The sequence below is a fragment of the Furipterus horrens genome, unplaced genomic scaffold (genome assembly GCF_987537825.1).
Source record: "Furipterus horrens unplaced genomic scaffold, mFurHor1.1.pri manual_scaffold_4, whole genome shotgun sequence".
Classification (NCBI taxonomy): Eukaryota; Metazoa; Chordata; class Mammalia; order Chiroptera; family Furipteridae; genus Furipterus; species Furipterus horrens.
In genome coordinates, this window is record NW_028327174.1 from 83,303,465 (window position 1) to 83,330,716 (window position 27,252).

The 27,252-nt window shown below is 33.8% G+C and overlaps 2 pseudogenes; both read right to left on the reverse strand.

Annotated features, from left to right (window-relative positions):
• Nucleotides 1-7,782: 7,782 nt before the first annotated feature.
• LOC150012311 (hyaluronan mediated motility receptor pseudogene) lies at nucleotides 7,783-9,828 on the reverse strand (annotated as a pseudogene).
• A 13,388-nt stretch (nucleotides 9,829-23,216) lies between these two features.
• LOC150012312 (cell division cycle 7-related protein kinase-like) lies at nucleotides 23,217-25,179 on the reverse strand (annotated as a pseudogene).
• Between the last annotated feature and the right edge of the window lie 2,073 nt (nucleotides 25,180-27,252).

Consider the following 27,252-nt stretch of genomic DNA (forward strand, 5'->3'; position numbering starts at 1 on the left):
GAAAATATCTACCCTCAAATTGATATATCGACACACACTAGGTAAATATAACAAAGTAAAACATTTAATAGATTGTTCATGAGGTAAATAATGGAGATATAACCCTAAAAACCACATAATTGAATGTCTGTTTTAACAATAAATCCTCTGAGGACTCAGTTTACATTTTATCTCACATATTCAGTTATAAGTCAAAGAGGTTGCTAAAGAGTCAAAACACTGTACATACGGTACTCTGTTCTCCTTATAAACATAAACTTTATAGTAAAGAAGAGATTCTGATGTTTTAGACAAAAACATTTTAGTAATGTAGAAAAACATTATCAATTAAAGCATATTTAAAAGAAAAATGTAAGTTATATAGGGATTCATATTTATATAAAAATACATCATATAGAGTACTATGAAAGAGTACCTATTTGATGTTGAGTATTTCTTGAGTAAATTCCAAATATCATTCTCACAAATGATAACTGAAAATGTAACCCATTTTTTCTGACAATATACTTAGATTTAATTACAGTTTTAGCCATAGCCAGAAATAATAAAAATAAGTGAAGTCAGTGTTCAGTGGACCCCACCATTTTCTGCTAGAAATTCACCTTTATTGAGAGCTTAATTCATTTAGCCTTCATCAGTATCACTCATTCATTCTTTCTACAAATGGCATGTGTTGAGTACTTGCCATGTGTCTCTGCCTTTTCTGGACAATGAGGGAACTTCTGAATCAGACAGTAACACAACTGTTCTTGTGGATATTATATTTCAGTGGAAACAAGACCAGCTAGTAAAAAAAAAATGTTACAAATGTTGTGTTCTGAATAAAAAGTAGGATGACATGATAGAAAGCAATGGAAGAGTGCTAAATAAAATTGAGTGGTCAAGAAGTGCCTCTACTAAGGGGTAATATTTAAGCAAAGATTCAAATAAAAGAAGATGATCCTAAGATGAACATTATGGGAAGAGTGATAAAATATGGTCAAGATGGAAAAGAACCTGGAGAATTAAAGAAAACAGAAAGATCCATGTGGCTGGAAGACAATGAGTACTTAGCAGAAAATGGTGTAAGATAAACTAGGCAAGTTAGTCCAGAGCCAGATTATAGTGCCTGCAGGTAGAAGTAATGATTTTGTATCAAAGTGTAATTGATAGCCATTGGATGGGCTACTGGTATGTGTAGAAAATGAATGGTAAGAAGTTAAGGCCAGATGCAATGGTGACCAGTGAGGCAGTCACAGTGGTGATATAGGTGAGGGATGATGGTACTGTGGACTAGAAGTAGTAATAAAAATAGTGTAAAATAAATTAGTCTTTACACAAGATATAATGGTGGCAGTATGTGGGTATATGGGAAAAGGACTCATCAAAGGACTGGTAATGCCCAGATTCAAGACTTGAATATATGGAGAGACAATAGATTTATGTACTGATATAAAAAACCAGAAAGGAATGGGTTGAGTTAATGTGTGTGTTTCACATAAGTTAACTCTGATGACACTACTAGACAGCCAACTGGTAATGACAACTTGGTAAAAACAATTATATATAGTCTCTCTATATGTGTGTACATATATATACACATATACAGATATATATGTGTATATATATATATATATATATATATATATACACATATACTGATGAAAAACTGCCGTAAACTTATCCCAGAGTTGGAAGCAGACAAAAAAGATTATCTTGTATTCTTTCAATGTGGCATTGCCCTTGCTTTGTATTAACTAGGATATTTTCTAACTCTGCAGGGACAGAGGTTAAATTGTAGATTAGTTGCTATTGTTAGTATATGTGAATATAATTTTTGTGTGGAGAAATAATAAAAAGGTTATACTTATTATCATATAAGACATCAACTAATTTTGGCTCTAGCTCAGAAATCTTATCCTGATATTCCTTTATTAAATTGCATATATATATATATATATAAATACATATATTAAACACACACATATTTTTGCATATGCTCTTTGGGAAAATTTTAACATCATGTCATTAATTAATTAAATAGAATCTTTGGTACATGTTTATTTTAGATCCACAAACAAATAAAAATATTCACATCATATAAAATTATTGACTTTATCTTCTTGAAAATGATAATGTGATGTAAAGATTAACTATATATAACTGGAAACCATTGTTATGTAGATAATGGCTTTGAATAGGTGAATTTGTATAACTAATTTATAAAGAACTTACAAAATACAACACCAAAAAACAACCCAATTAAAAAATGGGCAAAGGACCTGAATAGACACTTCTCCAAAGATGGCCAATAGACATATGAAAAGACCCTCTATGGCACTAATCATTAGAGAAATGCAAATTAAAACCACAATGAGATATCACCTTACACCTGTCAGAATGGCTATCATCAATAAATCAACAAACAACAAGTGCTGGTGAGGATGTGGTAAAAGGGGGAGCTTTTTACACTGTTGGTGGGGACACAGATTGGTACAGCCATGGTGGAAAGCAGTATGGAGATACCTCGAACAATTAAAATTGGATCTGCCTTTTGACCCAGTGATCCCACTTCTGGGAATATATCCAAAGGAACCCAAAACACTAATTCAAAAGAACATAAGCACCCCTGTGTTCACTGCAGCATTATTTACAGTAACCAAGATATGAAAGCAGCCCAAGTATCCATCAGTAGATGATTGGATAAAACAACTATGGGACATTGGAATACTACTCAGTCATAAAAAAGAAGAAAATTGTACCCTTTGCAACAGTATGGATGGACCTGGAGAACATTATGCTAAGTGAAATAAGCCAGTCAGAGAAAGATAAATACTACATGATTTCACTCATATATAAGCAAAATAGAGACAGACTCATAGATAGAGAGCAGGATGACAGCTATTGGGGGGTTGGGGGGGCAGAGGAATTGAGCAGCTCTCCCAGAGTCTCAAAACTAAAATATGTTAGAAAGCAAATACAGCCCTGGTCAGTCTGACTCAAATTTTTATCTTTATTTTTTACAAGAGCAAGCTAATTCTCCAGATAAAAATAGCTTAATTTGTTATAAAGTTAATAGGCAGTTTTGTCATGCTCCCTTCTCTTTAATCTCATTCCCCTCCTGCTGTGTGTGATTGCTGTACTTTAGGCTTCGTATACTGTAAAACTATCTCCTGGGTAACCTACATCTTACCCAATGGAGTTACATCATAATACATAAATACAGATCATATAGAAAATGCACATATTCTCATGGTTTTGAACATTTTGGAACTAGAAAAATATGAAAATCAATTTCACAAGTACTGCAAGATTTTTCTCACATATAATTATAAATGTTTAAACTGAAACAGTATTCATAATCTAACTAGATGATTAAGTTTTCCTTTTTTTAACTTACAGCTTTCTATTATGTAATTATAATATGCATAATGATCATTGCTTAATCCTGAATTTAAAATTATAATCAAATTTACAATCAATTATATCCGTATAGAATTAAAAATATGGTAATTTTAAAGGATTACTTCAAGTGAAAAAATAAATTCACAATGAGATTCAAGGTGATGCATAAAGAATATATTATGTAATGCAAATTAAATAAATGTCATATTGCCTTCTTATTTATCCTACTCTTTAATATGCACATTCATGTTATGAAGGTAGACAAAAATACATTTACGAATCTTGGGGAAATGATAAATTTACTTATATGACTTCAGTAATTCATTGATACAGAATGTTAACTAGAAAATTATAAGATACTGTCGTAACTTTGAGATGATTATAATCTGTTTTAAGCAAAATCTGCAACAACTAACTCACTTCAAACAGCATGTAAGAAAATGACTGACTTTGGAATTTAAATATTGAATATAAACTCAATCACATGAAAAATAAAAAGGTATGTAATTTCCCTGTTTTCTTGGAGGGCCAGCAGTTAAAGTGATTGAAAACGATAATGAATGCATCATATTGCTCAAATGAAAGTTTAAAATATACCAATTTCATTGACAATGATACTTAAGGTAGATATTAGATCATTGAATTTACATATACATCTCCTTCTGGTAAACTACAACTGATCAAAACCTGGGATCATAATGATATTTCACTATATTTCCAGGGCACATGTTGAATCCCTTATAAAAATGCATTAATGTATTAATTTAGTGTGCATGTCTCACACATCATTGCTCCATCTTCCAAGTCTTATTAAAACTCTAAAAATATAAAAGTCGTAACAGTATAAAATTACAATTCTGGTAATTTTTACCTGCGAAGGATGCCCACTAATTAACTTTTGAAACAATATTTGTTAGAAAAATAAAACAATTTAATGTTGGAATTTGGCTGCTCTAAGCTAGGAATAAAATATTGAAATGTAATTTTAAAAAATATTTAAAAAGTAAATGTTAACAAAAAATATAGAATGGAAACATAATATAAATTTATATCTAAGTACAAATATTTCCTTTTAAAAGAATCAACAATCTAGAGAAGTGGATGCTGATGGTCTGCAGTCTTTTTTGCCCATTTAAGAGAACTGTAAACAAATACATAAATTATTAAAAAATTAAAACTAGAAAATTTTAGGAAAACAATAAATGCAATGTGTGACTATATCATTAAAGAATATTACATACTTAAAGTTTATTATAATTATCTATAAAAACATAATTGAGGATAATAAAATCTCTTTAAAATGATACTGGATCAATGAATATTTATGAAGAGTCATGTATGTGCTAGATAAATGTTATAAACTGGAAAAGTAATTATTTGTAAAAACATATTAAAATTGCATAGAATCTAAATGAATTATTTGTTTAAATAGCTTTTTCCCACTAAAAATAATTGTCCTACAGCTCCAATAATTTGTGAGATATTTTACATAGACTTCCACAAATGTGGAAACCAAACTTCTTATCTTCAAGTACTATGTTTTTACTCCTCATGTTAAAAATTTTGTAGCTGTCTTAAATGATTTTATGTTTGCTATCTGCTCATAGAAACTCTGGCTCAGTAATACTGAGATAGACCCTAGAAATCTACATTTCTTTCTTTCTTTTTAAGTATATTTTATTGATCATGTTGTTACAATAGTTCCAATTTTTTCCCCTTTGCTCCCCTCTGCCCAGTAATCCCCTTCCACCAGCAATTCCACCTCTCGTGGTTCATGTCCATTTCAATAAGCAACTCTCCCACATTTGATTCAGATATGATGTGGAGTTCTCTGTGAGAAAAATCTTTACAATTAGTTATTAATTACTGCCAATCTTCCTTCACAATATTTTCCATCTCTAGACCACAGTTAAAATCTTTTTTATATAACTTCACTTCAATGTAATAATTGTCAACTTTTATCATAACTTCTGCATATAGCTTTTCCCCAAGGCATTATAAAAATTAATTTATTATCTTTAAGACTAACAAGTCTTAGAGACCCAGAACCTGTCCCCCTCACAAATGTCCACATCCTCATCAATTTGCTTGAAACATAACAAATGTATTTATTAGATTATTAAATGAATCCATGCCATAACTGGATTTCAATCCTAGAAGATCACAGTTTTAATCAGATTACTGTCTAATTAAAGAATGCTGAGTGGCTTACAAGCAGAAAAATTAACACTTTCTGAAATTGTAACTTGAGAATATGAAGTATTTTTTTTATTAGGTAGACTAAGATATCACAGAAAACCACTGAACTCATATCAGTACTGTGATTATATTTCATAATTTCTTAATATCAATTCTTAACTCTTTAATTTCAATCTATCCATAAATATTTTTGCAAATTCCAATTAGTCATATTATTTTTCATAAAACATGACTGTTGCTTATATGTTGCTCTAAAATCTAATTGTAGAAGACATATACACACATAAAGATATGAAAGTGTGAATGACTGTAAGTGGCAACTTCTCAATTATGAATATAATAGAAGACAATTAATATGCTCCTTGGGTAAAGTTTTCTAGAGCTGATGGGACCTGAGTAGGGTTTGAAGTACAGTTAGAAACTAAATAAGCAAAGAAGTGAGAAAGGTTGTTTATAGACTTGCTGAAATAAAAGAAAGTGGGATGCCTTCGGGAGATAAAGAGTAAATCAATTTGGCAGAAGCAGAGGGTTTATAGAGAGTAAAGTATGAAATAAGTTTTAAAGGCTGACTGTGTTTTAAGAGACTATGTCTGTCAGGCCAAAAGATTTGGAATTTATCCTGTAGGATAATATCCAATATCTTTAATCATTTATTTTTTATTTTTTAAAGATCCAATAAAATACTTACAAAAAGTGATTCTGTTTATCATCTCTGTTGGTTCATCAAAGGAGAGATATTATTTTAAAGGGGGGCTTATAATATACTACCTATGTAAATCAGAAATTTTAGATGGAGAATTACCAGTATCAAAATAGTATACTACCATATCAATTCTAGAGAGAAGGTAAGGAGGAGAGAAAGAAAGGCACAGAGAATAAATAATTTGGTTAATGACTTAATGTTTGATTTTTATTTCACATTACAGAAATACTAATCAAATACTTAAAAGTCAGATCAATGCCAAGCAGTATAAGAAAAATTCTCTAAGAGTAACCTATGAGTAGCTATGAGTAGTGATTTTTAGATTTTTGATGTGTCAACAATTAACTGTAGAGTATAAAGTGCATATTTTTCAGGCCAAAACACAGATTTTAGTTTTACAGGACTGGGATAGAGTCTAGGTATCTGCAAATTATTGATCAGCTCAGTTACTTAAAGAGATAAAGAGAATACTGTTGAATTAAACATGCCTTCACTTCTTACTTAAACTGGATAAATGAAATTAAAGTTGAGGCAAGAACGAGGTAAGAATAAGTCAAGGTTTTTGTCCTAGCTTAAGAGGTTCAGATTAGAAAAGCCTTCCAGGATCAAACCAAAAAACCTGGGGATTAGGATCTTGAAATCACCTCAAGTTTCAGAATACATTCACTGCAGCATTATTTACAACTGCCAAGATACAGAAGCAGTCCAAGTGTCCATCAACAGATGAGTAGATGAAGTAACTATGGGACATTTACACAGTGGGATACTACTGGGCCATACGAAAGAGGAAAGCTTATCTTTTGCGATAGCATGGATGAACCTGGAGAACATTATCCTAAATGAAATAAGCCAGTCAGAGAAAGACAAGTACCACATGATTTCACTCATATGTGGGATCTAATGAACAAACTAAACAAGCAAAATAGAGACAGGCTCCTAGATAGTGAGCCGGATGAGAGCTATTTAGGGGATGAAATGTAGAGGGTGGAGGGATTGAGCAGAAAGGTAAACAGACTCATGGACATGGACAACAGCGTGGTGGTTGCGAGGGGAGAGAAGTATAAGGGAGCTAAATGGCAATGGAAAAAAGGAAATAAAAATAACGCAATTAAATCTACACATACACACACACACACACACACATCTTGGGAATTAGAATCTTGAAGCCATCTAAGGTTCAGAAAATGGAATAATAATATCGGTGATTTTTAAAGCAATGTTGATGGATGGGATGAGCTGTACAACGGGAAAGCCCAGCAGAAGGCTTAGAGTGAAGTGGTGAAAATGGGCATCAGGGAGGAGGCACTGACAATAGCAGATAAAATGCCAGAAAATGTATTGGTAAAATATTGAACATGCTTTCAGATGTATAAAAATAGCAAGTAATATTAAACAGATATAAAAGTGTTCATTATTAATATAATCGTAACAGCAAAAACAATGAAAAGAATAGGAATAAAATAATCTTCAATTGGGGTTTCAGATGTTTACTTGCATTATTTCTGAAACTCCATAGGATCCCAACAGCAGTTTGAATTGCCTTCTTTTAATGGGGTTTTGAGAACAAAAATTTACTTTCATGAAGAAAAGCCTTTGAAGGATCAAAGTATTTGATATCCAAAACTTTAGTCCACTTGTCCTGAAGTTTTCTCTTGCTTTGTTTTCTTCTAGCTAGCTGAGAGCACAGATTTGACACCTCCAATCTGAGTTGACTATTTTCCTCTCTTAATTTTATTTTTGTTTTGCTTTAGATTCTGATGACCTAATAATTTAGTAAATATCTCTTAGCTTATTTAGCTGTTCCTGACCGGCACCATGTTCGTTCAACAAAACCTGTTCCTCTGCTTCAAATTCATCCAGTTGTGGCTGAAAAGGCTGTTTTATTATTCAGTTCTTCATAAAGGAGATGTCATGTGTTCATTTCCTTAGTTCTGCCAGTGTATCTCTTCAGCTTTTCTTGCTTCTTCCTCTAACAGCTCCTTCTTAAGGTCTTCACCTTTTTTGCTTGAGTTGGTTCTCCAAATCAGTTAATTTTTGGAGAAAACAAACAGTGATTTCTTTAATTTCTGGTTCTTTAAGTGCTGATCTGGTCTGAAGAGCCTTGCGTATTCTTGGATGTTCTTGATTTGAGCTCTCACTTGCCAAATCTGAGCTGAATATCCTCTGCACTTTTCTCAGCCTTGGCCACTTTTTCCTTAAGTGATAAGGTCTTCAGCTTAAGAACTTCTATCACACTAGCTGTTAATACTTTATAGCTTTCAAACTAAGCAATAAATCTGCAAGGTTTTGCACTATTATACCTTTTCTGCAAAAGCAGGGTAACCTGAGTGTGAGCAGCTAACTTTTCTCAAGCTCTGTTTCTTTCACCTTCAGCTTTTCTCCTAGAAGATTCAGTTCATAAACACTAGCTTTTATTTCTTCTTCCAGTTGTTTGACCAGGTGCTAATCCTTTTCCCTCATTTGGCTGTTATTTATCTTGCTCATCCAGAGCTTCCTCAAAGAGATCCCTCTTTTTCATCATTTCCTCTTGAAAAGAACATAGCTTCTGCTAAAGGCTGAAAGGTAATCCCTTCTCTTGTTGCCAAAGTGAATCAATTCCCAACTTTTTTTGTTGTGGCTTTTCATGTCCTTGTTTTTCAAGAAAAAAACTTCTCTTTTAAGTTTTGCATTTCAGAATTTAGTTTCACATTATTCTCTGCTCTTTCTGATGAGGTATTCTTTTTCTTTTTCAAGCAGCTGACATTTAGCACTTAGGCTTTTTAGCTGTATAGACAGCATAACATTTTCCTTACGAGACTGCTTAAGGTTTAGAACATCATGATTCTTTCAAATTTTCTTCTAACCGGGCAATGTCCAACTTGTATTTTTCCACTTGATCTGAGGCACCACTTATTTCTTCAATGTATTCTAAGAGCTTTTCTGTTTTAAGATTTGTCATTAATCTCTTCTGTATGAAGCAGTTTCCCTTCAGGTGTGCTTTTCCGTGAGACCCTGAGACTCCTCTGGGCGACCTGCAGTTTCGCCTCCATGCCTTAGTGTTTCGCCATCACACTCCTCATCTCAGTTTCCCTTTTGTTTCTAAGTTTCATCAACTCAAGGCTTAGACTTCTCAGAGTCTTGTGGTTACCATCTTCAGAATACTGAGATTTTAGTGGCCCACTAGTCCTGGGTCATTCAGTAGGCTGCTTTTGCAGAGACGTCTTTTCCTTGACACACCAGCATTTAGCTTTGCTACCTACCATCTTCTCCAGCTCAGCTTCCAGATCCTGGAGTGGGAGTCGCTTGTCCTGAGCATCACGTTTCTACACAAGGACACAAAGCTCTTTTTTCAACATCTCAAGTCTTTAACATTGTGTTGAGATTTCCTATTAAATCCCGAAGTTGACTTTTCTTGCTGAAACCATCAAGGTAGTTAGTATCTTTGTCGACAGTAAGATTTTGTTGAGATTCTTTTTTTTTTTTTTTAATCTTAGTAATTTCTGAAAGGATACTGGCCCTTTCAATACTTCTGAACTTTTCACATCATAAGCACCCGGAGATGGCGCACACCAGAAGCGTCAGTGAATCGCTTCAGGGCTCCTTGGGAAAGGCCGTGCTGACGAGCAGCTCCACAAACTGAAGGGCACTGGCCTTCCTGGGCAATTCCTCTCCAATGTCTTTAAAATTGAAAACAAAGTGTTTAGGAATCAAAATGCAAGTATCTTGCTATTTCATCATATATTCAGTCAATGAGTATTTATGCCAGGCACTCTGCTAAGTAATGAAAATACAATGCTGAAAAAAAAAAAAAAAAAGACAAAAAAACAACAACAATCAAAACAACATAAGAAAGCTTAAATCCTAATGTGAGGGACAAAGGCTAATCAAATAGTCACACAACTATATTTTTAAGCGAAAACTGTGATAACTTCTATGAAAAATTAAATGGTGTTTTATGAGCATTTATTAAGGCTTCGGGGATGGTTTTGCTACATAAGTGATTTTAAGCTGAGTTCTGATAGATTTGTAGAAATGCGAGTATGGGCTTGGGGGAGAGGATATTAAAGGCAGAAAAAAGAACACATACAGCAGTCCTAATATGCCAGGAATACACGTGGGAATTTTGAGAATGCTAGTGTTACAGAGAGGGAGAGGGTGAGACAGGGAAGCCGTGCAGCTGGAGAGGGAGACAGGAGCTAGGTTAAGCAGGCTGTCTAGGACATTTTAATGACATTGGTCTTGAAAAGAGAAACGGTGGTGTCTGCTTTTTTTAACCATTGCATGTGATTTAAGCATAATTTTATAATAGTCCATATTTTTCACATATTTTTCTTAACCTATTACTCTACAGTAAGTAAATACCAATTTGACTGAATACCAAAAGCTCTATGTACCAAAGAACTGAACACTTTGCTCCTCTAAAAGTATTTCTATTTGTGCATTAGTTCACCAAGTGAACTTTATTTGGAGCTTAACAATGTCTTGAAGTATGTGGTAGGAAAATTCTTTATTACTCCTCCTCAAAATATTTTGTTTTCCTAATCTGGTACATTATTTGAATCATTTTAGTATTTTAGAATTACATTACCATTGTAAAAAAAATCCCCTGTGGGATTTTGATTCAAATCTAATTGAAATAATACAAATCAAGTATATTTAATCTTTTTTTAAAGTTTATTTTCAATTACAGTTGACATACAATATTATATTAGTTGCAGGTGTATATCATAGTGATTATATATTTATAAAACTTACAATGTGATCCCTTGGTAAGTCTAGTACCCATCTGTCACCATACCTAGTTATTGTAGTATTATTGACCGTATGTCTTGTGTTACAATAATTTTTATATTATATTTTCTAAACTCATTTTTCTACCAAAAAAACCCATAATTACAAAATTTAATAAAAAAAATCATGTCCATTATTTAACTAATACAATGGACAGCTACTTTATCTATTTTGATAAGTATCCAATACTGCAATACAGAAAGGAGTTTATTGGCCATATTGGAGTTGATTCTGATCTCATCAATATCAGAGTCTGAAACTATTGAGCCAAGTGTTTAAAAAACATATCAAAGTTAGTAAATTAAAATATTAAGTAGTATTTAAATTATGCACTTAAATTTAAAGGTTCATTATGCAGTCAAGGAAAAATAATATGCTGAAAGAACCTGTGTGTTGCTTTTCTGTGTTCACCTTCTTTATTTTTATTGCCTTTGTACTGCAGCCAAAATTATCTAAATGTTTTGGAGGTTGAAAAGCAAGGGCACATAGACACAGAATTACAGTCAACTATAATGGATTAGGTGCTCAAGTAAGGATAAGTATATCTTTTGACAGGCTGCAAGCCATTTAGAAAACTATTAAAGTAATAAAATGCAACTTAACTTCAAAACTGTTACTGATTCCAAACATGATATAGCATTTTCAAGGATGAATTTAACTTTGAAGGAAGAAAAGTACCCAACTCTGTGCTTGAAATCAAACTTGACTAAGTAGCCTTAAACTACTATTAGATTCCTAATAAACATAGTGTAACAATATTTGGAAAAGTAGGTAACCTTTATTTCCATCCTTCTATATTATAGCAGCAGTATATTATATAACATACAATAAAAATTCTCAAAGTAATAAAATAAAAATAATATGAACATATGAAAATAACTGAAAAAAGACAACCATTTATAATATTAGGAATACAAAATAAAAGCCAGTGAACTTGACATACTAAACACATCTTTGGCAAACATATGTCATTATTAAGTCATATACCTTATATTTTGGTACATTATCTCATTTACATTCATCTTCATAACAATCCTGTTTATGAAACCAAGGTTCATGAGTTTATGTGAAGTACTTAGAGTGACATGTCTAGAAAGACATAGATCCACAAACTGTAATAAGACTTTTTATCCTAATATCAAAACTCATACTTGTAATAAATTTTCTATGGCAAATTTGGTGTTGAATAACACATTTCCACTAAGGGATAATAAAATTGTAATTATAAGTTATAATAACCAGTACAATACAATAATACAATAACCATGATGATAATATCTATATATATTATAAATCATACATTGTTCTTAGTTCATAAATCATGTCCACAGTATTTATCACAAGTATGTTGAGAAGCACTGATGTAGCTAGTGGTTAATAGTTATTTACTGAATAAGTAAACACTGAAATTTTATTAATCAAAACTGAAGAAAGTTTAATCTGAATTAGTGAGCATTCAGAATTTAAGATTATCTTTTTAAACTATAACTAAATTCTACTAAAACATTTATTTGGAAATGCTATGAGCTAGACCTTAGTCAAAGAGTGAATAAGATATATTGCTTGTCTTCCATGAGCTTACAACCTTTTCTAAATATGTTAAATGCTTTGATAGAGAATTGCACGAGAAACACGCAAAACTAGGATTGCTGTTCATAATGAACTTCTAAATATATTTAAATAATATAACTCAGTGGATACTTTATTAAATATCATTTGTAACAATGAATTTTGAATTTATTCAAGAAATATTTAACGTTATTTTAGTGACACTTTATAGATGTAAATGCATTTTTCTTTAATTACAAACCCCTATAAATTGTCTGATCTTTTCATTGTGTTTATGCAGAAAAACAAACTTTAATTTAAATTTAGCCTTATTAACTGTAATATTTAAACTTCCCAGTCATACATTTATAATGTTAAATTAGTTTGCTGGTATTGAATTCTCTCTTGAGCAATTATCACCAGTAATGAAACAAAGTCATAGCTGTAGTTTCTTATATAATGCACACCATTCTTATGAATTATTTCTGTCAAAAGACCAAAAGAAAAAAAAAAAAAAACGAAAGAAAGAAAAAGAAGTTTGTGAGGTAACGTCATGCAAACCCTAATTAAGGGATATTTAACAAAATAACTCCAAACTCTCCAAAAATGTCAAGTTGTCAAGAATGCCCCCCTACCAAAAAAAAAATAAAATAAAATAAAAAAAGGTAAACAGATTTAGGAAGTGTGCCAGATCGATGCATGTGACAATTGAATACAAGACATGATTCTGGATATTTTTTTCGGGGGAGCGAGTTAAGGACATTCTTGAGACAATTGAAGGCATTAATAATGTCTGGATATTAGATAACAATATTAATTGCCTGATATTTAAAGTTGTATTGTGATTATATGTTTTCTGCCATTTCTACAGCTTGGAATATGAGAGGGATGAAACCATATGTGGAATGGTGAGCACAGACAACATGAAATGCAGTATTTGGTGCAATATCTCCTTCTGTAAGCCTTTGCTTTGTGCCCTGCTCAGGTTCTATATCACTCTGGCTTTGTTTTCTATGCTATAGCTCCATGTTGGGTGCAATCTTGTAGAATCCAAGCAGCACCAGAAACTTCTCAGCACGGGGTCTTTAACAGCACATTTTGTTGTTGTTGTTGCTTATTTGGTTTATTTTTTTAAATAAATTTTATGATGGAGGCTTTGGAAAGTTCATGTGTTAGTCAAAGGATAAATACAACCACCACCAATTTTCATTAGTTGTTTTACTGGGTGTCATCCTTATTAATTTTTAATGGTGATAAAAAGAGAATGCATCACTTTCTTCTGTTATTTCCATTCATACCGTTACACTTGAAGTCCACAACTAGATAAGCAGATAAGCACAGTAAAGATGAAGACACAGAAAAGAGTAATGCTTCCTATGTCTTGGGTCTTTATAGTCTCACCCCTGCCTAGTTTGTAGCCTCATTTCTGGTTGGTCTTAACTTTCCCCTTATCTGATTCTCCATCAGTCCTGAACACGTTAAAATGTTGTATAACTCCTCTGTGGTTCTCTCTGACTAGGGATGACAATTTACACGCCCTAAACCTCTTCCACTTGAAGAACAGTTATTCATTTTTTAACTCAAGCTCATGCTTTACTCCACACAAATTCTTTCTTATTCATCTTCCTGCCTAAGCTGACTCTACCCTAACAATTTATTCTTTTTTTTTTTTTTAACCTATCATTATCCTCAATGGTAAGGTTACTTTCTTATCTGATCTCTATATCTACACCTAATAAAGAGCTAAGCACAAAGCAGATGCTCATGAATAGTTAACAAGACAGAGAAAGAGAGAGAGAGACATGGAACATACAGAAAAGTAGAGATAAAATATGCATAAGCAATGTAGATCAACTTTTCTAGACTATGCATACATTTGGAGGGGAGGAGGGATAGAATACATCATACACACACACACACACACACACACAAAGAAAAAAAAAAAAAAAAAACAACAAAAAAAACCCCACCAAAGCTAAGAAGCAAAAAGGATATGGAGAAAGGCAAATTAAAAAAAAAAAGTTCTCAGAATGAAAATACATTAAAAAGGGAAATGAAAGGAGTTGCATATATAATTATTTCCAAAATTTGCAACCCTTTCTCATACCTTAACTTAGCAAGGGAGATACAGACAGCAAAAACTTCAGTAATTGTTTACCAGGTCAGAGATGTTCCATGTAAATATAGTTCTGTTGACCAACAACATATGGTTTAGAAGTGAAAAAGAGATGAGGGACTTTTTATCGACTGATGTGTTACAGAAAGCAGAAGAGAGGGTATCATTGTATTATTAGTTGCTTGGCTAGAGATTTCATGTGTGACTAGAGTTCTTTGAACATTGGTAACCAGCTGTCACAGTTGCCTAGGTTTAAGGGTTTTCTGAAATTAGGACTTTCAGTGCTGAAAACAACTGTGCTGAGAAAACCAGGGTGATTGGTCATGCTACTAGAATCCTCATAAGAAGAGCTAGGCTACAAATTCAGTGTCTACAAGGTCACTAAAATGTCCTTTTAACCTCCAAATCATGCCATTTAAATCTAGACAATTTGAGAAAATCTTCTATTTGAGATTCTGTCCTAAAGTGTAGATTTCCTTGAAAAGCCAATGCTTTGATGCCATTAGTATGTTAATAAATTAACTCAATTAATATTTTGTCATTATATATAACATCTATTAGGCATTTACTATGTGTCACTGATCTGTAAACATTGTTTCAATGTCTCATTTAAAAACTTGATGAAGATGCAAAGATGACTTTATTGCTGAGGTTTGCTGCCTATGGGAATTATGTACCACTAGGGTGTGAGGCTGAGAAGCATGTAGTTACATACCGTTTAAAGGCAAGTGATTATTATTTGGGAAAAAATCCTAGATAACAAATTTAAATACAAATAATTATTTGGTGGTGGTATGAGGGGCCCTAGAGTTATAAATTTCCTTTATCAGCCTATGTATTTTAACCTGCTTTCCTTAAAAACAGTAACTAGAACACTCCTCCCTTTGGGTAAATTTAAGCAACTGATTGTGTCAAATAAGTAAAGCACTCATATGCTCTAACTCATTGCTTCTCTCACAAGTGTGCATTTTTAATTAAAATATATGGTTTCAAAAAAACCTGATGAATAGCCTGATATTATTTTTAGGTGAATAGGTAAAATCAAAAAATATTAAGCCATTTGTCCAAGCAGGCAGAGCTACTAAATCATTTAAGCAGAATGTTTACCAATATTGGAGCTTAAATACTTGGTATTGGTTCCTGGGAGAAAAGATTCTGAATAGGAGGCATATTCTGGATACTCTGAGACTTTCCAAAATGTATGAAGCATTGTTTTCAAGTTTACTCTCATGGGAGTTAAATGTAAACAAGTAAAGTATAACTGAAAATTTGCATAACAGCCTGTGTACAATGTCCTTTCACAAACATTAAGTCAATCAACTATCTTCATAGCTCATTAAAGCAAGCATAACAGCAATTTATAATCCCCAATTTAACAGATCAAGAATCTGAGGTTCATTGTAACATTATTTGTGTTGGCCAAGACATAGAAAAAATGGAGTGTCCTTCAACAGACGATTAGATAAAGATGTAGTACCTATATACAATAGAATACTACTCAGCCATACACACACACACACACACACGCACACACACACACACACACACAAAATACTTCCATCTGTGACAATATGGATGGATCTTGAGAATATCATGTCAAGTGAAGTAAGTCAGACAGAGAAAGATCAAGAACCATATGATCTTACTCATATGTGGGATATAAAGCCAAAAGCGACAAAAAAGAAAAAGAATCAAAAACTCATAGACACATAACACAGCGTTGTGGTTGCCAGAGAGAAGGGGATTCGTCGGCAGCCGTCCGTCTCAAGAGACGATGGTGTAGCTTCTTCAGAGTCTATCTGCACCGCCGAGAATGGCTGTGCAGTCCGACTCGGGAGTGACATGGTATCTGTCTCCTCCCGTGTTGAATCGACATCTTGCGATGATGCTGAAGCTACAGAGCCTGGGCAGGGTAATATGGAGGGTCTGCTGTTGCCCATGCAGCAGACACCCCCTCTCTTCGCAGCTGAAGGGTCCAAGGGAAAGACGGAGTCGATACAGCTTGGGTTCAGGTGCGCCGCAGGAGTTGCCGGTGTTGACTACAACGTCAAACCGCCTTAGGGACTCCGGCTCCGGATTTTCTGTCGGGGTTTACTCCCTTAGCCTTTCCCCTGAAGAGGTATGCCGCAAGGCAGCGGAGGTTTTTTGGAGTCAGAGTTTTCCTTCTCTGATGTACCCTGACTGGAAGATCGAACCAGCGACACTTAGCTCGCAGGCCGACGCTCAATCCACTGAGCTAAACCAGCCAGAGCATATAATAATAATTACATATAGTATATCCATACCTTCCAGAAAACACTCAATTAGAGCTAACATATGCAACATATGATCTGTCATTCACTTACTGTTTTGATTAATGGAGTTTACTTAATTATCTGTACATTCTTTAATTCTGCTAAGGACACATGTTAGATTTTCAACTCAGAGGAAACTTAATTGATTTTTTCTTAGATTAGTGGTGATAAAGCAAATAAAAAGTGAGATCATCTATAATGATGCTGACAGTCCCAAACCCAGGTGTTCTGATTCAATTTGTTTTACATATCTTTTTAATAATTAATATCAATGATTAAGTTTATTAAAGTTATTAAGTCCATTGATGACTTTTTCAGTTATAAAATTACGTAGTCATTATATTTTAAAATGTAATCATAAAATTATATGCATAGAGGGTCATGCACATACAATTTTGAACATGAAACTGTCATAGAGAAAAAATGTTAGCTACAAAATATACATTAAGGCAATCATTACTGTTTTGCTGGGGATTTCTAGTTCAGGTTGGAATAAATTGTGATCATGGTTTTAAATTGCTTAGTATAAGGGAATAAATAACGTAAACAGGAATTCATATATTTCTTAGAAGAGCTTTCTGTTAAGCCCTCACCTAATAGTGAATTTTATTACTATGAACATTTAGTTTAACTCTGTATTAGCAATTTTTATATTGGACAACTAAATTTATTATACTTGAACATTTATATATTCTGAATATCACTAAAACAATATGACTGACCCATTAATTTACATTAGGAGGATATAGTTTTAGAAATGTTAATGTGAGTTTTGTAATTATTATCATAGATACCTCCAGCAGTAATGCCCACAACAGAACAATTATTTTTGGATATTCCAAATAGATACTTATTTTTATTCAAAATGTTATTGTTTTTTTTCAAAGAACATGCAAAGTATGAGCAGAAATTGGTCACAGTGAGCTGCAATATTTTACACAATTATATTATATTTATTTGCATTTCCAAAAAATACATTTATGCTCAAAGTAGTAATTCGATGTTTTGTTTGACCTTTCAGTATTTCTTCTAAACAGTAGAATATTTTATTAGTCATTTGAAAGAAAAATATTAATATATACATATTTAGTGATATTTTATATAAATGTGGGGAAAATAAACTAGGTATGTCCAGAAAAAGTCCAGCCATTGTTAACATAATGAGAATAGTTTGAGCAACATCAATATAACCAGGCAGTCAAGGAGAGTGGACTGGAATGTGCATGTGTGAACAATGATGACTTCACTGTACTAGTCAGTGGGAGCAGTAGACGCCATTGAGTGAGCATGTGTACTGTGTGGCTGTCACATTCAAAATGACTAAGCCAGTAGATCAAAAAATCTGCATCAAATTTTGCATTAAGCTTGAACATATATCTTTGGAAATTTTGGGGTGATTCAGAAGGCTGTATAGCTATGGGCAACTGGTGGTTGGTGGCTTTATCACAACAATGCACCTGCTTATGCATCATGTCTTGTGTACAGTTTTTTGATAAAACATCAAATCACCCAGGTGACTCAGCCCTCCTACAGCCCACATTTGTCTTTTCCCAAAACTAAAATCACCTTTGAGCGGGAAAAGATTTCAGACCATCAATGAGGTTCAGGAAAATGCAACAGGGCAGCTGATGGCGATTGGGAGAACTGTGTGAGGTCCCAAGGAGCCCACTTTGAAGGGGACTGAGGCATCATTGTCCTGTGTACGTTTCTTTTATCTTGTATCTTCTTCAACAAATGTCTGTATTTTTCATATTATATGGCTGATATCTCTTGGACAGAACTTATATATGCTAGGATAAATATTTCTAAAATATAGTCAGACCTAGCAAATGAAAATATAAAAGGAAAATTGTCATTAATATACCTTTTTTGTGCCCTTTTCCTAATATTTATGACTTGTCTATATTTATTTTTAGACTATGTGTTATGACCCATAATACTGTTCTTTCCATTTCTTCCTCCTTTCTTGGTGTTTTTTTTTTTTTGGTTGTACTGTGATATAATTTTTGTTTACAATAAACAATGCTTTAATAGGTCTCTAGGTTGAGCAATACTGTCACATTTTTATACAAAAAGGAAAATAGCCAATAGTATAATATTGGATAGGTGACCCAAAGGCCATTGTCAATTTTTTTACAATAAAAATCAAAGTTTGCTATTCTCACCAAAACACAACTCTCTCTCACACACACACACACACACACACACACACAAATAAACCACTAACTTAGTTCATTTTCACTGTGGATATTTCTATATTCTTTGCTTTCATTATTACTATATTTACCTTAGTCTTTATGTACTTGAGCAGTCACTTTTTTTCCATCTTCTTTTGTACAAGGTAGTAAAGAATAGTTGTGAATCCAGAAACAGACACTTCTGGATGTTAATTCTGGTATTATTCTATCTTACTAGTTCTGTGAACCAAATAAGTTATTTAAGTCTTAAATTGCCATCTGTAAAGTTTAAAATATAAATATTGTCTCCTATTTCATAGTCCATTGGAAGGTTAAATGAAATAATACATATGACATAATTACAGTACTTAGAGAGAAGATGTCATGGGATATATATGTATCATCTTTGAGTTGTTTCTTCCTCTCATTATTAAAACCAAACTTTCCTTAAGATTCTGCTCTCATTTCTTTCTTCTCTTTTTATAGCTCAAGTCTGTGGTTTTACTTATTATAAAAATGTTAATAATTCCTATAACTTAAATATTCCTGATGAAAGTTATTAAAACAAGCTTTTTACAACTCCATCCTAGGATAAAAAAAAATGCTACCATTGATTTTAAGGGGTTGAAGAGTAATAATGAATTTGCTATTTTAGGGATAAAAATAAAGAAGGAAGATTCATTGTCTGGTACTCATTCTTATTTTTTGTAATGAGCTTGGAATTCATGTTATTAAACTAATTTTAAAAGAATATTAACATTTAACTATATGATAATTAAAATTACTTACATATTAATAATAAATTTGATTTTCAAAAAATGGTTCCAATATATATCAGCTGGTAAGTATAATTCACTGTATATAGTGTAAGTCCCTTTTTATAAACAAGAAACTCAGTTGTCATTTAAATTATTGTAGGTACATTTGGTTTAAACCAAATAAAGAATGTACAAAGTTCAGATAGAGTATAATTATGTTTTTAAATAAAGCCCTCATAAATGATTAAAATATTAAAAGATAATATATACAAATAGTACCTGGCAGTGCCCCTGGCTGGTTTGGCTCAGTGGATTGAGCGTCGGCCTGCGAGCTAAGTGTCGCTGGTTCGATCTTCCAGTCAGGGCACATCAGAGAAGGAAAACTCTGACTCCAAAAAACCTCCGCTGCCTTGCGGCATACCTCTTCAGGGGAAAGGCTAAGGGAGTAAACCCCGACAGAAAATCCGGAGCCGGAGTCCCTAAGGCGGTTTGACGTTGTAGTCAACACCGGCAACTCCTGCGGCGCACCTGAAGCCAAGCTGTATTGACTCCGTCTTTCCCTTGGACCCTTCAGCTGCGAAGAGAGGGGGCGTCTGCTGCATGGGCAACAGCAGACCCTCCATATCACCCTGCCCAGGCTCTGTAGCTTCAGCTCCACTGGAGAGGACACTCCAGCGTCATCGCAAGATGTCGATTCAACACGGGAGGAGACAGATACCGTGTCACTCCCGAGTCGGACTGCACAGCCATTCTCGGCGGTGCAGATAGACTCTTAAGAAGCTACACCATCGTCTCTCAAGACGGACGGCTGCCGACGCCGATGACGACGACGACCTGGCAGTATATTAAATAATTTTATGAATAATATGATTGCTTTATTTAATTCACAGAGCTAGAAACATCAAAATCAATAAAAATTTATCCCTTTTCCTTATGCTTCTGTATCCTCTTGTTCATATCTCAATTTTATACCCCAATTCTCTCTTAAGTCTGCATCATACTCTATATCACCATATTTAGTATATTGAAAACCTCATCATGTGTCACCTAAACTACCAAAATATTACTGGTTCATCTTCTTGCTTCATTCATATCTCTTCTCAATGAATCTGCCAACAGATGATGATGAATACCAAATATTTTAGTGCAATGGTTCTCAAACTTTAATGTGTGTCATGATCATCTGAAGGGATTATTTAAAAAAAAAAATCTTCCCAGGACCCTACCTCAGAGTTTCTGATTCAGTATTTTTGAGTGGGCCTTACCCACTAGTTTTTCTAACACATTTCCAGGCGATGTTGATCTTGGGACCATACTTGGAGAACTACTACTTTAATGTGACCTAAATTGTTATCCATGACCTCATTCATTTTGTTTTCAAAGCTGATCTCTCACCATAGTCTCAAACTTATGTATTTTCCATGTAGGCTAAACACTGTGGGCTCTTGTATATATGCATACAGGACCATATGTTCATTCTTTATGAAACATCCTTTATATAACTACTTCATTGTTCTGCAACCTTGTCTACTTGGCTTGCTAATACTCACATTAGAATTACTTCAAACATAGTTTAGGCTTGGAAGCATTCCCAAACTACTCTTTTCTGTAGTATTCATAGGCCATACAGTACCTGTACATAACTTTTCATACCTGCCAAAATATAATTAGTAATTGTTTTTTTCTGATTTGCATACTATTCTTGTGAATTCCTCATCTTATTTCTCTATATATTCAGAAACCTTTCTGTCATTCCAGCTTTATAAATATATACCATAAAGTAAAATATGCACATGTCAATTATTGAAAGAGTATGAAAAATAAGAATTAAAAGTATATCTATTCATTAATAGTATTATAGGTGTTTTCATTTTTCTTTTTTTTTTTATATAAAGGGATAGCTTTATTAACCATACAAGTTAAAAAACATTCAAGTTTTTTAAAAAAGGATTACAGCATAACACAGAACCGATCAATGGTAACGGTATATATGTATATATATACCATACTTATCAAATAGAGTAGGTAGACATACTGACTTCAACATTCAAATAAAATGAATGTTATACGTCCCTAAGCTAGTTCTATATTCTATGACTGCTAATAATAGAAACTTCTGGATAAATCCACATCCCCAGACTTATCTCTCATAGAAAGTTAGATAAGCCATCATTGATATATATTATTTTGGAATGTAGTAATACATAAACCTCTATCTTTGGTCTTTTTTTACTTTGCTTACTTCATTATCTCTCTTTTCACCCCAGTCAAAACTCCAGTAATCAACCTTCTCTGAACAGGATCAACTTAGATAAAACAGAGATCTGGATGACTCCAAGCAGAGGAGAAGTCTCCAGTAATATTCTCAATTCTATGTGTTCACTCTCCCTTTTAGAAGCTACCTAATTATACCTAAAATGGTGCATTAAAAAACAAAAAACATACACACTGAGAGAAAAAGAAAAAAATGTGGACTATCGATCTTCACCTTGGTCCTATGGCTTCCCTTTATCAACCAGTATATGCATTATTTTAAGTTCCCAACTGTAAGCATATACAATATTTAACAGAGCACCCAGAAACTTTGTGGAAAGCATCATATAATTTCCAAGAAGAACGTGTAATGTGGGGGTAGAAAAGGCAAAAAAACCAAGAGAGAAACCACTTTAAAAATGTCAATTCACAAAATAAATGCTTTCCAAAATATTTTTAAAATGGATAAATTCAATTCAATTTTAAGCAGTAGCCCCTCTAAATACTTTTTCATTATTTTAGTGTTGATAAAAGGTACTGATATATGCCTCTAGAACAGGAAATTATCTTAACCTACAGAATGGTTAGAGCACCAGTACCAGGTTGAGTTCTCCAAAGGTACACACAGCTCATTGCTCAAAGAAACCAATAAAGCAAGTCTTTTGACTCATTTAATCCCTAATACATTCATTAATTTTCAGACTTGCACCTTGAACCCCTAGGTACCCAGCTAAAACTGCATATGGCAATGACAAGTAACTAGGGAAACTAAAGTGCTGATTCTCCTTGCGTAGATCTAACTCAAAGATCATGTTTTTAGTCCAAAGAACTATTCCAAGCACCACAAGTAATCTTAATTCATATTTTATAATCTGCCAAGAGAACAAATACTAAAACTTTAAAATAAATTATTCATCCTGCCCTGCTCTCTAATCAAGAACTTATGGCTATACAAATAACTTTTTCACCCCATCTCACAATACACAACAGCAAACATTAAATGAAGAATAATAATTACAAACTCAAATCTTTTAAAAAAGGATGCAACAAAGCTTCTTCTGCTGTTATTCTTGAAGCTGGGTTAAGATCCAGAAGTTTATTAAGCAGGTCATAAGCTTCATCAGGTACTTTGTCCCAGACTTCTAAATTGGTTCACATAAAAATAACCCCCACATCCATTTCTGTGCCCTTTATACAATGAATTTCCTGAGTACTGTGCTTATGGTGTTTGTTTGTGGTGAGACGCTTTATAGTCAGTCTTCTCTGAAATTGATGGGTCATGAGCAGATCCTTGTATATCACTTGTTAATTTGGGAATGTTAGTGTCTATACCTCTGAGCTTTTCACAGAGTCTCCTCAAGTCTTGGGCTGGGACTTCTTTTTTTTTTTTTAATTATTTATTTGTTTGTTTGTTTATTTATTTGTAGAGAGAGGGTAAAGGAGAAAGAGAGGGACAGAAACATCACTGTGTGGCTGCCTCTCACTCGCGTCCCCAACTGGGGACCTGATGTGTAACCTAGTCATGTGCCCTGACTGGGAATTGAACCAGCGACACTTGGCTCGCAGGCTGACGCTCAATCCACTGAGCCACAGCAGCCAGGGCGGGCTGGGACTTCTTTGCTACACAATATTGAGTTGCCAAAAGTTTTAGCGGCCTGGATAGTTTCTGTGGATCCACAAATTGTCATAATTTGAGTCAAAGCAGTTAAATCATCACCTGCTTTATAAAATGGATATCACCCAATAAGCAAAGAAAGAAATATGACACCTGCAGACCACATGTCAATTGCTGTAGTTTGATTGGGGCACTTTGTCAAAACTTCTGGAACTCTGAATCCTTGTGTACCTGCCCTTGGGGCAACCTGTTGCCGCCTTGAAAGGCAAATACTGAAAACTTTATCGGTTGCGGTTGCATAACAATCACAGGTCTGGCTGGCTGAGCAAAAACTGGTACTTCTCTTCATCACACCACTATTCATAACTTTTGTAGAAACAGCTTTCTTTTTTGTTGCTAACTCTCTAGATACACATCCACAGTCTTTGACTGCTTCATAAGTTTCACTGCAGGTCTCTCATGTGAAATGGAGCTGTGTATATTGAAATTTCTTTCTCCAAAAACAGAGCGCTGGACAGAAAGGCCTACAGATCCATCCTTTACATCTTTTCCTTGTTTAATCTGAATTTGTGTATTTGCATAGGGCCTTTTAACAGAAGTTTTTGTGGTGGGCTGCTGATCCAGCTCCTTAGGTGCTGCTGAGCCACTTAATGAAATCTTGTTTCCAGTAATTAAATGTGATTTATTCTGTGAATAACTTCCCTGCTGAGCTTCAGACTGGACAAATTTGAGAAGCTCTATTTTCGTATCATGAGTTCCTTGAGCCAAACCAAAGTCTACCAAGGCATACTTTTTCAGGTGCCTATTATATAAAAAATTGCTGGGCTTAATATCACGGTGAACAATACCAAACTGATGGATGTGTTTTGAGGCTTTAAACAGATTAAACATATATTCCTGTACTTCTTGAAAGGAAAGATAATTCAGGATGTCCAAAAAAGGACTCATGCTCCAGATATGGCATAGCAATAACCACATGATCATTTTTCCTAAAGCAGTATGTGACTCCCATGACATTGTCTTGTCCCCCAGCCACTGTTAGGCACTGAAGTTCAGCTGCAATTCTTATAGGATGACTTGTTGGAATTAAGTGTTTTAGGGCAATTTTCTCTTCAGGCCCTACTTGTAACAGTGCTGTGGCCAAATAAACAGCTGAAAGTGCCTTCTCCAATTTTGTCCTTAATTTTAAACACATTACCAAGCTGTGGTACAGCTTCATAAAGCTGCTTAATATCTTTTTTAACACCTGCTAGTTTAAAAGTCTGCTCATGTTTTTTTAATGGGCCATCCACCTGCAACCAGTCACACATGCGAGAAAAAGCCATTAGGTTCATCCTCCTGAATTCCCAAAGACGACTCCATCACAAAACTACTGGGATGCAAAATGCCAGCTAAGGGGTCATGTCCACAAGGGAGCAAAGCAGCTTCCAGAGATATCGGCAGGGGGCCGAAGGGGAATTTCTAGTCGGGGAGTGAACCTCCGGGGTGTAGACACGCTGAGGCAGCGTGCCCGGTACTGCCCTTGCCCCGGACTCGGGCTTCTGGCGCCCCGGCGTTGAGGGGAGGCCCCAGTGGGGAGAGCGGTTTGACGGTTTAAGGGAATACGACTTCTGTGGCTCCACAGAGGCCTGCGTAGCCGCTTCCAAGAGCGCCCCACCTACTGAATCTGTCTACGTGTTTTTCTTTAAACCTCTTTGAAGGCTCTTTTTATTTTTTTAATAAATAAGGGCATTTTCTACTGTGTTGTGAATTTTAACAATGGCATAAAATATTTGTTAAATTATACATTATATCCTAAATAACATCCTTTTAAAGTAAATATAAATATATACACATACATATATACATACATATGTATGTGTATATATATGTATGTATTTACTGTTTTGTGTTTCTTATTCAGTTATTCAGTGTGTTCTGAAGTGGTAAGGAGAGATAATGTTTACATTAAGTAACTGTTAATTATTGCATAAAACTAAGGAATCTATCGGGAACTTCCTATGTGGTAGAAGCCTTATTCTAATTTATGTAATTTCCCAAATAGAGAAGCAGCATGTAGTATGTATGACCCAGTTATTATTCCATCATCTCTTCTCAATCTTATGTAGTGTGGTTGGTTACATTTGCATAAGAATACCAGTTTTCTATTCAACAAAATTAACCTAGAGCTCTTTCAAGACATTCTTATGCCAAGTATACATTCTAGCAAGGATATGCAGGTATTGATGAATTCTCATTAACAGAGAAGCTGGTGGGAGATAGAAGACACAACTGGACATCCTAACTAGAAAAAACAACTATAATACTCAGTATGGTGGTAGATATCATAATGAGATGAACTTTCCTGAAATATCCCCATTATATTTTCCCTAGTTTTATTGAGATATAATTGCGAAATAAAAATTGTATATATTTAAGTTATATAATAAAATGACATGATATACACATACATTGTGAAATGATTATCATAATTAGGCTAATTAATGTATCCATTAAGGTAACCTCACAGTTACCTTTGTGCATGTGTGTATGTGGTAACAACACTTAAGAGCTACTTTTTCAACACATTTTAAGTATAGGATACAATATGCTGCATATTAGGTCTCTAGAACTTTTTTAGTTTAGAATTGCAAGTATACTTTTGACTGACATTTCCTCATTTCCACCCTCTCTTTGACCCTTGAAAATTACTACTTTACTCTCAGCATCTGAGTTCAGCGTTTTAGATTCTGCATATGGGTAAGATCATACAGTATATTTGTCTTATTTAATTTAGCACAGTGCTCTCCAGGTTTATTTATGTTTTAAAAATCAAAGGATTTACTTTATTGTGGGTGAATAATATTCCTCTGTGTGTGTGTGTGTGTGTGTTGTAATCATACTATACCCATTCATCCATTTACAGGCACTTAGGTTGTTTCCATGTTTTGACTATTGAGAATAATGCTGCATGAACATAGGAGTGCAGATATTGCTATAAGATATTGATTTTCTTTCATATGCATATATTTATCTAGAAATGATATTGTTAACTTATAGGGTACTTCTATTTTTAATTTTTTGAGGACACTCTTTACTGTTTACTATAATGACTATACTAACTTATGTTCTCAAAAACAGTGTACAAGAAACCAATGATATATCTAAAGATGAAAGCTTTTCTTTTAACTTTCTCCACCATAATTTGATACATAACACCTTTAATATGATAACAGATACTGATTTCAATGTGTACATTAAAATATGTAGAAAGAAAAACATGCAGAAAAATTCAAGTATACCTACAAAGTGGAATAGACAATCTAATGAACATTAGATTTCCTTGATATCTAAGAAATAGTGGTGTGGAATAAACTTTTTATGCATATAGAATTCATAAAAATAAAATATTTCTTTACTATGTCATCAGCACCTTAATAGTTAATATAACATATG